Source organism: Amblyomma americanum, chromosome 6 (assembly GCF_052857255.1).
Source record: "Amblyomma americanum isolate KBUSLIRL-KWMA chromosome 6, ASM5285725v1, whole genome shotgun sequence".
In the NCBI taxonomy this organism is placed as follows: Eukaryota; Metazoa; Arthropoda; class Arachnida; order Ixodida; family Ixodidae; genus Amblyomma; species Amblyomma americanum.
Genome location: NC_135502.1, coordinates 28,322,271 through 28,337,760, shown reverse-complemented (window position 1 = coordinate 28,337,760; position 15,490 = coordinate 28,322,271). Strand labels below are relative to the sequence as shown.

The 15,490-nt window shown below is 47.7% G+C and overlaps 2 pseudogenes; one reads left to right on the top strand and one right to left on the bottom strand.

The window, feature by feature from the left end:
• The first annotated feature begins 6,696 nt into the window (after positions 1–6,696).
• Positions 6,697–6,869, top strand: LOC144095761 (U2 spliceosomal RNA; annotated as a pseudogene).
• Positions 6,870–8,354: 1,485 nt separating this feature from the next.
• Positions 8,355–8,483, bottom strand: LOC144095715 (U2 spliceosomal RNA; annotated as a pseudogene).
• Between the last annotated feature and the right edge of the window lie 7,007 nt (positions 8,484–15,490).

The window sequence follows — 15,490 nt, the reverse complement described above, 5'->3', positions numbered from 1 at the left end:
ACAAACAGATAGAGCCAACAAAAAAATACAGAAAAATGTTTTGCGAGGAACTTTTTGTCATATTCAGTCTATTTCCACGTTTCGTTCAAATGCACCAGTCCTTTCATTGTTGTGAAAATTATGCTCCGTCTGAGAAAGAAGTAGCAGCGCGACGGCGACACTATAACCAACACCACCTGAAAGAGGGGTTACAATAACCGGCTTCTTCGGTTTCGATCGCCGACTGCCACATGGCCCTTAGGTCGTTTTCCTCTATCCTCGGCGTACTGTTCAGCAAATACCTCGCATGTTACAATTTATACATAGAAACCTACATGCTACATTTTGTTTCACTAATCCTCATATAACCTCTAGTTACACAATCTCATGTGCGGTATTGAAGGGATATCGAGTTTTAAAAACCCTATATGGGATTGAAATAAAACCTCGTATAATTATGCTCCATAAGTACAAGTTGTAACGTGAAAGGCTCAATCGGACAAAGAAACGCAGCACGGGCGCTCTCTTTTTCGACATCCTGGTCGTCTGTCCGGTGCGCCGACCTTTACAGCTAGAGCCTACGGATGTGGAATACCGACATGGCTTAACGTCTGCCTTGGTTAAAACAGTGCTCCCGTCTAAATGGAACGTCATATACGATCCTCATTACACGGGGAATCTGCACTGACCAAACAGTCTGACCGCTGGCGTCGGTCTTCTTTAGATCGTTTGCGTTGTGCAATGCGCACAAACTGAAATGGTTGGCTAAGAGCTCTGCGGGTTAGATTACGTTCAATCCCAGTGGCTATATCTGGTCCGCGGCGTCACCCAAGAGTGCACGTGGCTATACATACTAGCTTTGTGCAATGGGGATGACGTGGTTACAAAGCGATCCTGTTTTTGAGTTTCGAAACTCTGAGAGGCACAATATCAGAAAGCAGAAATAGAGAGCGGGCGTTGTTTATACTATCGTGTATTGTGTGTGCGATTATGTTTCACTTTTTTGTTTTCTGTGAACAAGAAACTGATATAAAGGCATTCACGTGGCGTACACCTACACTCTGCAAAGCGGCTACGCTCGAGAACCAATTGCCGGCAGAATAAGCAAGGCTAATCCCACCAGCAAGGCTAATCCCACCTGTAGCATACACTCAACTCAAGAAAGGAACCATGAAGAAGTATAGTGTGTGCTCCATTTCTCAGCTATAGCTGTAGCCCCCCCCCCCCCCCCCCCCCCCCCTCCCCTTTCGACCGATCTAACGGACGAACAAATTCGTCCAGACAAAAGCAGCTTCATGTTTCACCTACCGGAAAGTTACCGGGCGAGGTCCACAACTTCAAGCATGACTTCTAGGTACATGACTTCTATAGTCTCCAGTGAAGCGCCGTCCACATTCGTGGCCGCCGCACAGAATTCCTCTTCATCAAAGAAGTATTGCTCCTGGCCTGAACAGGACGCATACCATAAGAATAAATTATAAGCTCAAAATTTTTTATGCTTCTGGGTTGCTTGATATACACAAACATTAAAAAGCCGATTTCGTTTGCTGTCGTGATTGACAATGGGAGGAATACAGGAACCGACGGGCTATAACTCTTCATTAACAACTTTTTTTTAAATGTTGTATCCTACTGTAGGTACAATTATGTCGTCCTATAGTATATGCCCCATTTTTCACGCGCTGTTTTGCCAGAAATTTTTCGTTCCATTGCCATCCTATTGGCCAGACGATGACCAAAACTACAGACGAGAATGTGACGGCTGTGTACCTTAGTGAACCACGCTCAGGACCTTGGTTCTATGTTCGACATCTTGAAGCTTCTGGGGAAAGAATCAACGCGTCGACCTGAAATGACAGATAGACCAATCAATCTGAGCGAGCTTGATCACCATATGTGGATTAAGTAGTAACTGTAGTAGTAGTGGTTTATTCAAAATAACAGAAAATAAAGGAAAAGATTTTTGCTAGCCCCGGCATCTGCTATCTCTAAGGAAAGCACCTGAACTGGCACAGCGGAAATAAAGGAATAGCAGGCAAACTGGAGAAATGAAATGAGAGAGGTGAGGGGACAGCCAGAAAGGGGAGAGATGTCGGGAACTATGTACAAGTATTTACAAAAATTCGCATATGTACAGATCGGACGCGCGGGATGTTCATAAACGAAAAGGAAAAAGCGCGCGCACGACACACTGTACACTCTGGGACAAAATTTGCGGGGCGCGAGTTCTTGAAAAAACTTTTATTGTAGCTCCGCCTCACTACCCAGTCGCCTGACATTGTTACCAGAGGAAGGCGCATTTAGGCCTTTAATACCTACATACAACATCAGGCGATTGCGTAGAGAGATAGAGCTACAATAAACATTTTTCCAAGAACTTGCGTCCCGCAAACTTTTGTCCCCGATAGTACACTAAAGCTGGAGTGGGGCGTCCAGCTTATGATCATCCATATGTGGATTAAAGCCACCAAGAAGTAAATGTAAAAATCAGAGGGTATCAAGTCGCATTGACGCATAACAGCAAGGCGTCCACAGGCCTTTCTATTTATTCTTTCCTTTTTTAAACAAGTGTTCCGAGAATGAACAGTATGCGCACATGGAGGACGTGCCAAACCAGCGTACGTCTGTGCGTCAATCTCCCGCGTAAGCGCCGTGCGAGCGCAAAGCGTGAGTAAGAAGGGCTCGATCGAATCTGCTCGAGGGCCCTTAATGAAGGAGGCTCGTGATGTCCGCGTTCGGGAGGGAGGAGGAAATTGGAGGTAGGTTCAACACTGGGTGCACGCACTCGAGCCTCTCGAGAGAGCGGGATTGATCGGGAACAGAGCTTGCCCGTCCAAATTTAGCTCGGACGTCGCTCGTTGATATTCACGCTACGCGAGAGTCCGCGCAATAGTCTCTTCTTTTGTTTATTCTTTTTGCAACGAGTTTGTTTCCGAGAGTTCGCGAGAATTTGAGGGAAATTAGCGCCCCTTTCGTTTCTGAGAGAACGAAACTCTAATCAAAGTGCACACTTTGAAAGTTTAATTAGCTCATACATTGTACCACCACGCAACTTCGAAGCCGTAAGTGCGCTTCCCGGAGTTACAATTGCGTAAAGCGAAAGCAGGGAAGCGCTGCGCGAGCTCATCAAATAGCGCAGTGATGCGAGTTCCAGGCATAGTGGGTAAAAGCTTTCTGGGCAAAGAATTGTTCACCAAGTGTTAGATAAGTGTTTAATGCCCGAGCATTTCGTTAGGGACGTTCTGGATGCATCTCAATGTCAAAACCAACGTACAAGGTCCGTCAGAAGTTCCCAGGCCACATGGTCTGCTTTTCAGCAGTATATTTTGGCATGCCTATGAAGCTACCATTGTTGCCAGAGGTGTTAACCGTACTTCTACTGCCATCCACACAGATTTCGAGGTGCGAAGTGTGTCATAAATGTCCCACTACACGGCTCAAAAACAGAGCATGTGGCCTGGGAACTTTTGACGCGCCCTGTACGCATGTGTACATAGTTAAGATGTATGTAAGGTCAAACTCAAACGCGAACACTTCCGGTGTCTCAACGTCATCATCATCAGCCTGATTACGCTCACTGCAGGGCAAAGGCCTCTCCCATATATTTCCAATTAACCTTGTCCTGTGCCCTCTGCGCCACCCTACCCCCGCAGACTTCATCTCATCCGCCCACCTAACTTTCTGCCGCCCCCTGCTACGCTTGCCTTCTCTTGGAATCCAGTATGTTGCCCTTAACGACCGTAGGTCATCTTGCCTTCGCTTTAGATGCCCTGCGAAAGTTTATTTCTTCAGTTTGATTTCGTCTAGGGTGTAATTAACCCGCGTTTGTTCCCTCATCCACTCTGCCCTCTTCCTGTCTCTTAACGTTACACCTACCATATTTCTTTCCATAGCTCGCTGCGTTGTCCTTAACTTAGGCTGAAGCCTTTTCTTTAGCCTCCACGTTTCTTCCCCACAGGCGAGTATCGCTAAGAAACAGGCTAGTTATAATTTTCTCTTGAGGATTACGGTGGCTGGGCCGCCGTATTTCTACGTGCTCACTACAGCCACGGGTACCTTGGCCTGGAAACTTTTGGAGCAAATGGTATGGTTACCTACACACGTATATGTGTCCCGCCTGTGATCCCAGAATTCATAAATATACTAAATATTGACGTGTCTGCCGACAATGAAACAATATGGAAGGGTATACCTACTACTAATCACGCCTGACTTCTCGCACCCACGTGACAGTGCATCTCCAAATCATCCCGCTGAGCTACGTCAGACGCGTGTGTACGTGCAAACCGTCACGCATCAAGGAGCCATGCAGGTCGCGCTTGGTGTGAACTTGAATTGTCTCGTACGCACAAGGCACGCTCCTCAGGCGGCAGCTGCTGGCTGCGACTGGCTTCCACGGGCTGAGACAATCCCCGGCACGCCGCAGACAGCTTTTCCCAGCGTGTTCTTGGCGGTCTGCGCGCCTAGCCTATTCCCCGCTGCATCCGAGAAAGGCCAATCAATCTTCCATTGTGCGCGAAAGTTCTCAACCCTCTTTTTCTCTGCGCACTGTCAAGTGCGGTGCCTTGGAAAGTACAAGGACGACACATCCTCTCTTCCCCTCCCCTCCCCCATTCTTTCTTTTTGCGCATGTCCAATCCGAAAGTAGGAAAGAGAAGGAAACATGTGTTTCCTGCGCACCTATATTGTACAAGGGTCACCTGGCTGACTCCTTTTTGCCGCCATTCTTCTATTATTTTTAGAAACTGTATCTTACGGTGCCATGCCAAATCTATAAATAAGACTTCACACAGGAGCATTGTGCACCTGACTGAGAGGCCAGGCCAGCGAGGCAATTTCTATTCCAGATGGGCGATTACGCAAGATGGGAACACAATTCACACTCGCTAAAGTGGTGCGGTATAGTATTAGCGCAAGAGCGGATGCAATATGACATGATCGTGTTATCAAGGTTTGGGCAAGCCTTAGTGGCAGGTACCTCCGTTCTGCGCATACTGGGATTTGATCGGCGCAATCCAGCTGTCGCTAAAGCATGGTGTTTCATTCGACAGAGGTGTAGACTAATATTTTTGTACTTTTGCCGTGATTTAATTTCTTTGTGCGTTTGGGGGAGAAGAAAGAAACATGAAATCTGTGATAAAAGTTTACTTATGCCTACTCTTTGAGGCCAAAACTCACTTTTTGGTATTGCGCGATCATACCTGTTTGCACGAAATTGTGCAGGGCGATTACATGCATACAATTTTTTCTTTTTTTTCTTTTGAGGACCTCCACTTCACCACCCCCCACACACACACAAAAAAAAAAAATGCCTGCGTATCTGTAATGTTCCACACGGGGAATTTTCTCTTTTTCAGCAAATTTTACGAGTACAGCCTGGCAATAAGGAAATCTTCATGGGTTTTCGGAGAAGTTAAGGAACCGAAATTTTCGAGTTTTTTTTTCAAAATTGCTGGCTTTTCTAAACTGCTGCAGAAAAAAAAAAGTGTGACACATAGGAATTGTAGGGTCTATTTATGGGAATTATGAGGTACTTCATGGATCATCACTGCTACGTATGTATTATAGTGAAGTAATGTTTATGTCGAACCACTAATAAAATGTTCTATCGGCTTCAAATGAATCGCGGATGCTACAGAAGAAAGGTGACCAACAAGATAGGGTTTTCGTTGAGTAGCATTAAATCTCTGGTTGTTAATTGCAACGCCTCTGTAGCGGCTCCGCAAGAATTATTACAAGCCAAGCCTGTATTTATTCTCCATTTATTACTCTTGTGCTTTTACGTTCGCGTTTGGTTTGACGCCGACCACGCCCCCACACCTGCTTTCGGGCAGCTCAGTGCGACCACAGATGCTTGAAGTGAAAAAAAAAACAAAACGAGCCCATAGAACATCTACGATGAATAAACACCATTTAAACTCGAACATTTTATAGGTACCAAAATATACAGAAACTAAAACGTTGAATACTTTAAAATTGATGAGGTCCCGGCTGATATTACAAAGCGCCACTGACTAACCAGAGAGAAAGAGAAAGGAAAGAAAACAGATATATGTGAGCCGTGGTATTCGCCTTTATATTACTATAATATACTGAGATGGGGATGTGCGGAAGAAGTCATGAAGGTTCGGTAAAAGAAGATGAAAGAAAACGCCCCAATGGATTACTGAAATGTTCGAGGTTGGGAGGGGGATCTCTTTTAGACGGCTTTTCCCCATCACCACTCCGCACTAAGCCCTTGGACTTGACTTGCAGCAGACGGGGACCGCATGCCCGCTATCTGCTGTGTCATTTGACAGCCAAAAAGCGCCTCTACTGTTATCCTTTCTCATTAACTCATTAATGCTTTTAATTGGCGCAGCCGTTGCTGCTTCTGCTATATCTGCGATGAAAGGAACAGCCTCTAGCACACTGGACTCCAGCAACACATGCGCCGAGCGCGCTCGGACAAATCTAAGCTGGCGGTGACGTTACCACGGTAACGTAACGCTGACGTCCGAGGTCATGCGATGTCACTTGGTCACGAGATGTGTTACACCAACGACGCCGCTCACGCGCCACAAGTGAACCACTAACAGCTTCGCTGTAAAAGTGAACGCACCTTCATAGCAGAACGATGGAGGGTACGTTCACGTTACCGCAGCACTGGCCGTGTGGCAGAAAATGTGCCTTGCATGCGAGAGGTGCAGGGTTCGATCCCCAGCACCGCTGGCCCCCATCTGGCTCCCGTAACCATCGGGTGGTGGTTTGAGGAATATCTGATTCGGGTCCCATTTGAACCCAACATATTATACTTATTTTTGGAAATGTGGCGGAGTGCTTGAAGGTTGCTTCACTTCCGCCACCGGTTGGCCCGGTATTGCACTGCCTCCGGGATCGGCCTGGGACATTATAGCGCGCGTCTTTTCTATCCTATCTTTCTATCCTATCTTTAAACTCTCCTACTTTCTGCACGTGGCAGCGATTGTGGCTCAGTTTGAGCCAGTGGGCAGGCCTGTGCACTTTCCTTTTCATCCTTCCTGGCAACAACAGAAGATTCACATGGCTACAAGCTTTCTCCCGGTCTAATAATAATAATAATAATAATAATAATAATAATAATAATAATAATAATAATAATAATAATAATAATAATAATAATAATAATTGGTTTTGGGGGAAAGGAAAAGGCGCAGTATCTGTCTCGTATATCGTTGGAGACCTGAAACGCGCCGTAAGGGAAGGGATAAAGGAGGGAGTGAAAGAAGAAAGGAAGAAAGAGGTGCCGTAGTGGAGGGCTCCGGAATAAGGTAAGGGATAAAGGGGGGAGTGAAAGAAGAAAGGAAGAGAGAGGTGCCGTAGTGGAGGGCTCCGGAATATTTTCGACCACCAGGGTATCTTTAACGTGCACTGACATCGCACACCACACGGGCGCCTTGGGGTTTTTCCTCCATAAAAACGCAGCCGCCGCGGTCGGGTTGGAACCCGGGAACTCCGGATCAGTAGTCGAGCGCCCTAACCACTGAGCCACCGCGGCGGGTCCCGGTCTCGTGATAGGATTTTCAGGGGAGAAGTGCTTGGGAAAAGGGTCTGTGGCCAAGATTTTCAGGGGAGAAGTGCTTGGGAAAAGGGTCTGTGGCCAACCCTTCTCCCCTTCGACCGGTCGTTGTCGCGACAGTTCAGCACATTCGACTACAATAAAGCTTTCCGAAGAGTACACTTCCATATTTGAGTTGAAAGGGTTAGAAGCTGCACTGTAGGTCTCGTTGAGAAGCTCCACTTTTGCTTCCGGCTTGGCGCAGCATAACGACAGTCGGGCATTTTTGAGAGCTCATTGTGCTTCATTTTTTTCTTTTCATGCCGAGCACCAGCCTTCGGTTTAAATCGCGAGTATTGAGCAAAAAATTATTAAAGAACAAGCAACGTTGGGACACGTTTCGCCCAAACTACGTTTGAAATCGCAGTCGTGCCAGTGCTGATTCCTGCTTCACGTTCTATGAATAGATTTAGTTCCCTGCTGGGGAAACTCCACTTCTCTAAGCAAGAAAACCATTTACTCTCTGTCATAAAGCTGTATAACCTTTGTAATATGACATGGAAAATAACACAAATAAACTGCACGCGCACGCCCAGTTTGTGGCGTCTTTGTCAAATGTGCTCTGCGTGCGGCCTTCTGGACTATGCAAAGGCGGACACATGGGATGAACTGACTGACTGACTGACTGACTGACTGACTGACTGACTGACTGACTGATGTTGCTGAGGAAGAAGGAAAAGGAAAGTGCACGGGCCTGCCTACTGGCTCAAGCCGAGCCACGCTCGCTGCCGCGTGCAGAAAGTATGACGGGTGAAGGATAGGAGAGTAAAGAGTGAAAGTAAAGACGCGCCGCGCTAATATGGCCCGGGCCGTTCCCGGAGGCAGTGCAATACCGGGCCGACCCGTGCCGGAGTGCTTAAAGCCAAGCACTGCGCCATATTCCAAAAATAAATTTAATATCTTTGTTCCAAGGACCCGCTGCAGATATTAAATCAGGTATCAGATATCATGGTGGTGATCACATGGCATGGACAAGGGTGTGCATGGTTTCCCAATCACATCGCCCTCCATTATCCGCACTGGGGGGCTCAAAACAATCCCACCCCCTCAAGTTATTGTACGAGGCATGTTCTGCGATTTTTTTTTTTCAGCGACAAGTCGCGGTGTGCCATGGTTTCTACTGCCCCAGTCGGGGCACTGACGATAAACGTTCTTCTCAACTTCTGGCAAACTTATGTGTAATAAATTTGAATTTCTGCATGGCCCGCATGCTTGCACTTTTGTACGCTGGCTTCTGCGTAGTTTAGGTAGCAAGTTCGTAAGTGGGTCCAGTGAAAACAAGTCGTAAAAATTACGGTCAAGGACAATGCCTTTCGCTGTGTCGGTACACGACCATTTCGCATTTCGCCCCCACCGAAACGCAAAACGAAACTCGCGTTAGGCTATCGCCTGTATGAAGCGATATGCGGCTGAGGTCCCGCAGCAACTGCGGGACAAACGGCACCGACATCGTAACATGTCGTAGCCAAAAACTCCACCATTCAATACCTGCAAAAACAGTGTTTCACAGTGCAGCGCGTGCCGCGGGGGAATTTCTTCGCCCCATCAAATTCCGATAAGGTGAAGATAAGGCAAGGAGTTTTTTCGTCCATTTCTCCTTTCGGCGTTCTTTACTCTTGTCGACGTCACTTCTCTATTATCAATAATATCTACGTTAGTACAGTACCTGCCCTATATAAGAGAAAAGACGTGATGCTTTGCAAGCAAGGCCAAGAGAGCCCGTGTAAACCTGCCCGCTGCACCCATCGCGTACCGGAGACGCGGGGAGGCAATGATACGGCAACCGGAGATGCAGGCAACTAGAGAACTTCGCACTGGGCGTCTCGCCGCCACCGCCAGCTCTCGTGTTCGTGATGCCGCGGCCTGACTCAAACGCGTGCACGGCACCGCCGCCGACTTCCTCTGGAAATTTTCCGCGCACTGTTGGACGAGGACGCCGCATTCCGGCCTGAGAGAGAGAGCGTGCATATCCCGTGGCCCGCCGCGCGCGCGCAGTGCACGCGCCGCTGCTGCTGCCGCCACTGACGCGTGGTTTATTCACTCGGCGACTTCGTGCCCTTGGCCTTCATGCAGGTCTCGATGGCAATATTGGGGCAGATGCCCTGGCTCGAGATTGTACCGACCCAGCGGGGCACACTGACTCCACTCTCCGCCCCCTCCCTACCCATTTTTCAATTCGCCTAGAAACCTTCCGCCTAAATAGGCGTCTCTAGCCCCCGCCACATACGAAACTTTCCCCGGCAGATTCTACCACCTAAGACGCACCAAAACACTCACTTTCCCCAATCTACACCACCTATACCGCATTCACCAAACATTATACGCATATATATGTCCCTGGTGCGGCGATATTCCCACATTCACGCACATTACATGGACATGCTCAGCTAAACCGCACCACTTAAAGCCACACAACGCGGCGCTGGAGCTGTGGGAGGTGACGCTGGCCAGCGGCACCCTGGAAGACCAAGAGGCGCTAGTCGCCATCGCCGAAGCGTCGGCGGAAGCCACTGGAGTCTTGGACTGAGGACCCCACCTACAAGCCGCTCCGGTCTCCTTTTTACAAATAAATGCTTATTCTCTCTCTTGATCAGAATTTTAAGGAAAGGAAACAAAGTGTGGGAGAGGGAAGCAGAGTAGCAAGGAGCGAGCAGTGTCGTAAAGAGCACACACACACACACACACACACACACACACACACGGCATGGAAGATTTTCACGAGCAAATGTTTGGACGCTAGCATACGCTGCAGAATTGAGATATGCCAACTGAGTGGTTCGCTCACACTGTGCGTACGTCGCCTTTCTGTTATTCCTCACCAGCAGAAGAAACTGCCTAATCGCCATTCGTACACACTTTTTTTTCTTTTCTCTCTCTCTCTCTCTCTCTCTCTCTCTCTTTGGGGAAAAGCAAACGCAAAGAAGAGCGCCGGTGAGTAAAGGAAACGCAGCATTTGGACGAGGCTTTCGCGTGCGTGCGCCCTTCGCCTAATCGCGACTTGCGAGTGCGACGCTCGCTGACCTTGGCGTGAAATAGAAAACAACGAGAGCGACGCGCCTGTACCGTGGGTGAACTGGGCTGTATGGGTCGGACTGTGCGCGGCGCAACGAACGAACGGCGACATTGAATTTGTTTTGTTTGTTTGTTTGTTTGTTTGTTTGTTTGTTTGTTTGTTTGTTAGCGAGGTGGTTGTGCCTGACAGTGGCACTGACTAATATACTTTCCGCAAGGGGGAAAAAGAAATACTCTAGACCGTACATAATACGTAACACAGCACAGCTGCAGTGCACAGCACACAGTACAATGCGCGACACGGGGCATTAGTAATGATGTCAGAAGGTGATAGGAGACTAACACTAAATATTACATTGAATATATTTGCAGTGTGTGAATAAAAAAACGAGAAAAGCGAGCAAAGTATATGCTAAACCACGAAACATTATATTCGCTGGTATATAAAGTCATTAGCAAGCAAAGAATGGTGCTCAGACAGTGCCCTAAGCTGCCATAAATGTAGCGAACCAAATGGAAGTTGATAACAGCGCAGAAAGTAATTTTCTTTTTTTTTTTGGCAGTGCGGACGTCGGCCATGGCCTTAACAGCGCTTTAAAACTAAATGCTATTTCTATCAAGGGCTGTTAAATCTCTCACCACTCATGTTCCGGAATGATCATGCTGTGGGCATGAAGCCAACATCTGCTGGCAGTATTCCGTCTTGCTGACGGGCGGATAAGCCTTTTTTTTTTTACTTGTCCAGTCTTTCAAGCGCTTTCTCAAGATGAACTCTCACGAGCTACCCAACTGTTTTCGCCTGTTCATTTTTTTCTTCCCTTCTTGCTTTCAAACTCCCCTCCATGCTATCTAGATGGATTCCACAGCAGCGTACCAAGGAATGCTGAATCAAAAATTTCAGATGGAATTTGTGACGCCTAAAACGGAATACACTGAAGGTTTGTGTTAAGTACAGCAAGGAACAAAAAAAAAAAAACATGGTGTGATTTTTTTTTTTTCAGTACGGTTCCGTAGCAACTTGCTCTATATTCATGTACGGTATTCCTAATCTCCATCCTCGCGACTGACATGGAACAATACACAGCAGCAACTAGAAAATGGTATGTCACATCACTAAACTCAACTTTTTAATGTTTTTTTAGGTAGAAAATAGGCTTAGTTAAGAGTTTGTGAAAGATGTTTCACCTGTTTCGCGTCTGAACTCTAGGTTCGTCTTGTTAGTTACTCGCGTCGATGCGTTTATACAGCAGAGATACAGCGGCACTTCTGCATGCTGCAGCTGTTTCCGCCAGCCTTCCTGTCTGGACGCCGTCCCTGGATTCGCCGGTCGTTAACTCCTCGCTCGCATGCCACGCGGCGGCGCCATAATCGCCAAGGTCGACAGGAAGGCGGGGCTGAATAAGTAAAATATCGACGGAATCATGCAAAGAAGATATAAATGTAACGCAGAAGCCGCAGTTCGTACTAACGCACAGTGCGATAGCACATAAAATAACTTCGCCGGACTGGCAGCTGGTTAGTGCGTGCTCTGTTGTTCGTTCTTTCAGTGGCACGAGTTCACCGGCACTATATACATCCTCTTTCGTGTACTCATGGAGGACGTTGATGTTTTGCTGCTGTACACGTTAACTAGGCGTAGCTCGAGTTGTGCTGAATGGCATACGTTGGCTGGCACACACCTCTCGGCTAGAGCGCCATGTCAGTGAGCGCACATCTGATTAATGCCTCGAGCCCCTGCCGTTTGCCAGATAAAGGAGAATTCAAACAGCAAAAGACGGAAATGTTTGTGTCACCTACTGTTATTACAATGTCTGTACCGTACTGCACATGATACAAACAGCGATGACGAAAACAGGAAGTAGGAAGGGGGTGCAGTGAGACTGCAAACCAGAAATACAGAAAACTTGAATGAATGGAAGACTTTTTTTTTTTCAGTGCGTCTGGGTATGATGTCAAATACGACGACCAGACCGTAAATTTAACGCAGAAATTTCACACCCTGATACAAGACAGCCGAAGACTAAATCGAGAACACGTGTTGGTTGTCGTTATAGCGTTATGTCCGAGAAAGTCAATCATGCATGATGTTCTGATACTCCTTCGTCTTTCAACTGAATGAATGGAGGGGATACATGAATACAGGCTCGCGGTGTATTTTTTTTTTGTAGCTTTAAGCGCAGTTTTATAGCCGTTCTATGAACGAGCTACTGCGGCTTGAGTGCCCAATTGACGAGCGCCTCACAGCTTCGCAGTACGAAAGTGTGGTGACGAGGTGGGTAATGTATTTGTATTTATTCTATTAGATATCCCAGCTGTTTATATTAAAGAGCACTTAATGAGCTTGAAATATAGACGGCAGCTATTTCCGCTTTGCAGTCTCGTGAAATGGGAACCGCTCCCTCACGTCTCGTTGCGGCAGTTTACCATCGCAAAGAGTATCTCTTTCCGTCACATAAATCCTGGCACTGCTTACAAACCGAACGCACTTGCGCGCGCGTGCCATTATTAGTGGCGGGTCGGGTTTCTTTATTATATTTTGCCGCCGCCACATGGCGGTGTCACCGGCGCCGACAGCGCCACGGCACCTGCCGCTGCCGGCGCTAGCTGGCGCTGGACGAGCCAGCAGCGGCGCCAGCAGCCTCGGGCTCGAAAATAGCGCTGCGCGCGACTCTTCAGTCATGGGACCCGGCGTCGATGCGCAGCCAGCGCTTCGCTCGACGCGTCGGAGCGGCGCCGCTGACGTCGGGGCGACACCGGGCGGACGTGGCACGACGCACGCGACCGGCGCGACCGCCCAGCGCTTTCTCGAACGTTCCCGCGCATGCGAGAACCGAGCACGTGCTGCGGCCGGAACAGGCCTCGGCGCGCTGTTTTGGTTGCGTGCGCAGCTGGGTTGTTGACGGAAATAGGGTGTGGGCGGATATATGTGTCAGGGAGAACGCAGGGACATCGAGAGGCGAAGAGACTTGAAGGATATGATCTTAATGAGAATCTTAATGAGTCGAGATCTTAATGAGAATCCAGACGTCTCGAGACCGATTAGGTCTTGCGAGCGACGAACTTGGCTTTGCATTGTAAGGGTTGTGAAGGTTGCTATTCGTTCCTTTCGGCAACGCACATTTTGGCGGTTTATTCATTGCAGATTAACCGGGAAAGTGTCGAGGCTAGACACATCTTACGACTAGTTGAGGAATGTGTGAGCGTGCCGTCCACCGCGTTAACATGCAGCGAGTTGGGCTATCTACATCAGGGAAGCGTTCGGAACAATTAATGACCCCTGTTATGCTGTATGATTTTCGGTGATTGCGTGGTCTGCAGTGTTGCTTGGCCTGTCTATATCGTTTCAATAAACTTCAGTTGCGAGTCGGCGCTTGTTTTGTCGCCTTTCACGTCCGTGTATTTCGTGCTGGTAGATTAACTATGACGACTAGTTGCTTGAGACGTTTTTCGTCCGCCCAAGTTTTACCCAGCTGCACGCAACTATGCTGACGGTGTTTGATTCTAAACTAGGAGCATGCTGTGGGGATGGAGTGATAAGGTATTTTATGAGGCGTTTAACGACACGAAGTCGCACATGCACGACAGGCGCCGTAGTGGAGGGCTCCGAACTAATTTAGATCGCCTGCTGTTTTTCAACTTTCGCTGACAACGCTCTGCACACGGGTGGCAGCACATGGTTTGAGCGTTTGTATAGTTGAAGAATTGTTCCTTTTCCCACGCTTCGCATATTTTGTAACGACAATCTCGGACCCATGAAAAAGAGCTTAATGCGGCCTGAGATGTCGCCTGGGAAGTGGAACATCGGCAGCGGCACATGAAGGAACAACTTATGAAATGATTAGGAATGGTACCAATCTCATTATGGGATTCATTGTCATCGCGTGTCCATGTTTTTCTTTTTCTTTATCAGGATGTGCTTGTTTATGAAACAGATTCGAATGAACAAATTGATAGAATATGTTCCTCGCGAAAGCAAGTCACTGAAGGTTCAGGCTAGTTCGCTAATATTAACTGACATGACCAGAAACTAGGAAAACGGAAGGTTTAAGTATAAAGCCTAGTTAGTAAATTTCAACATCGCTGATAAGTGCGCGCAAGAAGAGAGCGGACCTCAGATGAGAAACTTTAGGACATCATCTTGAGCCTTCACAAATTAAGCAAGTGTAACATGGCAGACAAAAAGATTGCGCGCTTGTGTGTCTCTGCATCCACGGACACGAGGTACAAAAACACGGCGAATAGTGTCAGTTTCTTCTTCTAAAATTGCAGAGGTTATCTGAATGTTATTTTAACTTTCACCTGCGCAGTCACAGAGATTCCAGTAGTGGCGAGCCTCTACGGCGCTTGTACACTAATTAGGGAATTGTAGATGCTAGATGTCAATTGGGGCAGCTGCGTGCAATTAGTAAACATTAAATGCAGTACATAGAGTGATGAGAAGAACTGCAGAAGTTGCCATTGAAACTTTCTACGCAGAACATTATGATTAATGTGGACAAGTACAGAAAACGAAGGCATCTGGTATGAATCACGGTCAAAAAGGCTGGCACCCACCCTCATGAAGGGCACAGTGCCAGCCCGCTTTCAGGTTTTACAGCATCTTGCCAAGTGTGACAAGAAAAGACGCCCCGGTCCGGTGACATAACGGTATACCTACCTTCACTGCTGACAAAATATTTGACGTGTCGCTAGCGTCTCTAATAGCTCAGGCAGCTCAATAAGATCATTGCGAGGGCAAGCCTTTAACATCAGTCCGCACAGCCCGTCTGCTCGTTCGCTTTTAAAAGAGAAGAATAGCGAAGACTCCTTCAACCCCACATCAAGTAAGGCACCAATAATTCAGGGCAACGTGCTTAAGGAGAGCTCCCTGGTATTTGCGGTGACAGAGTTTGTGGAGTGAGCCAGGTCACTCGTTAGAAACGG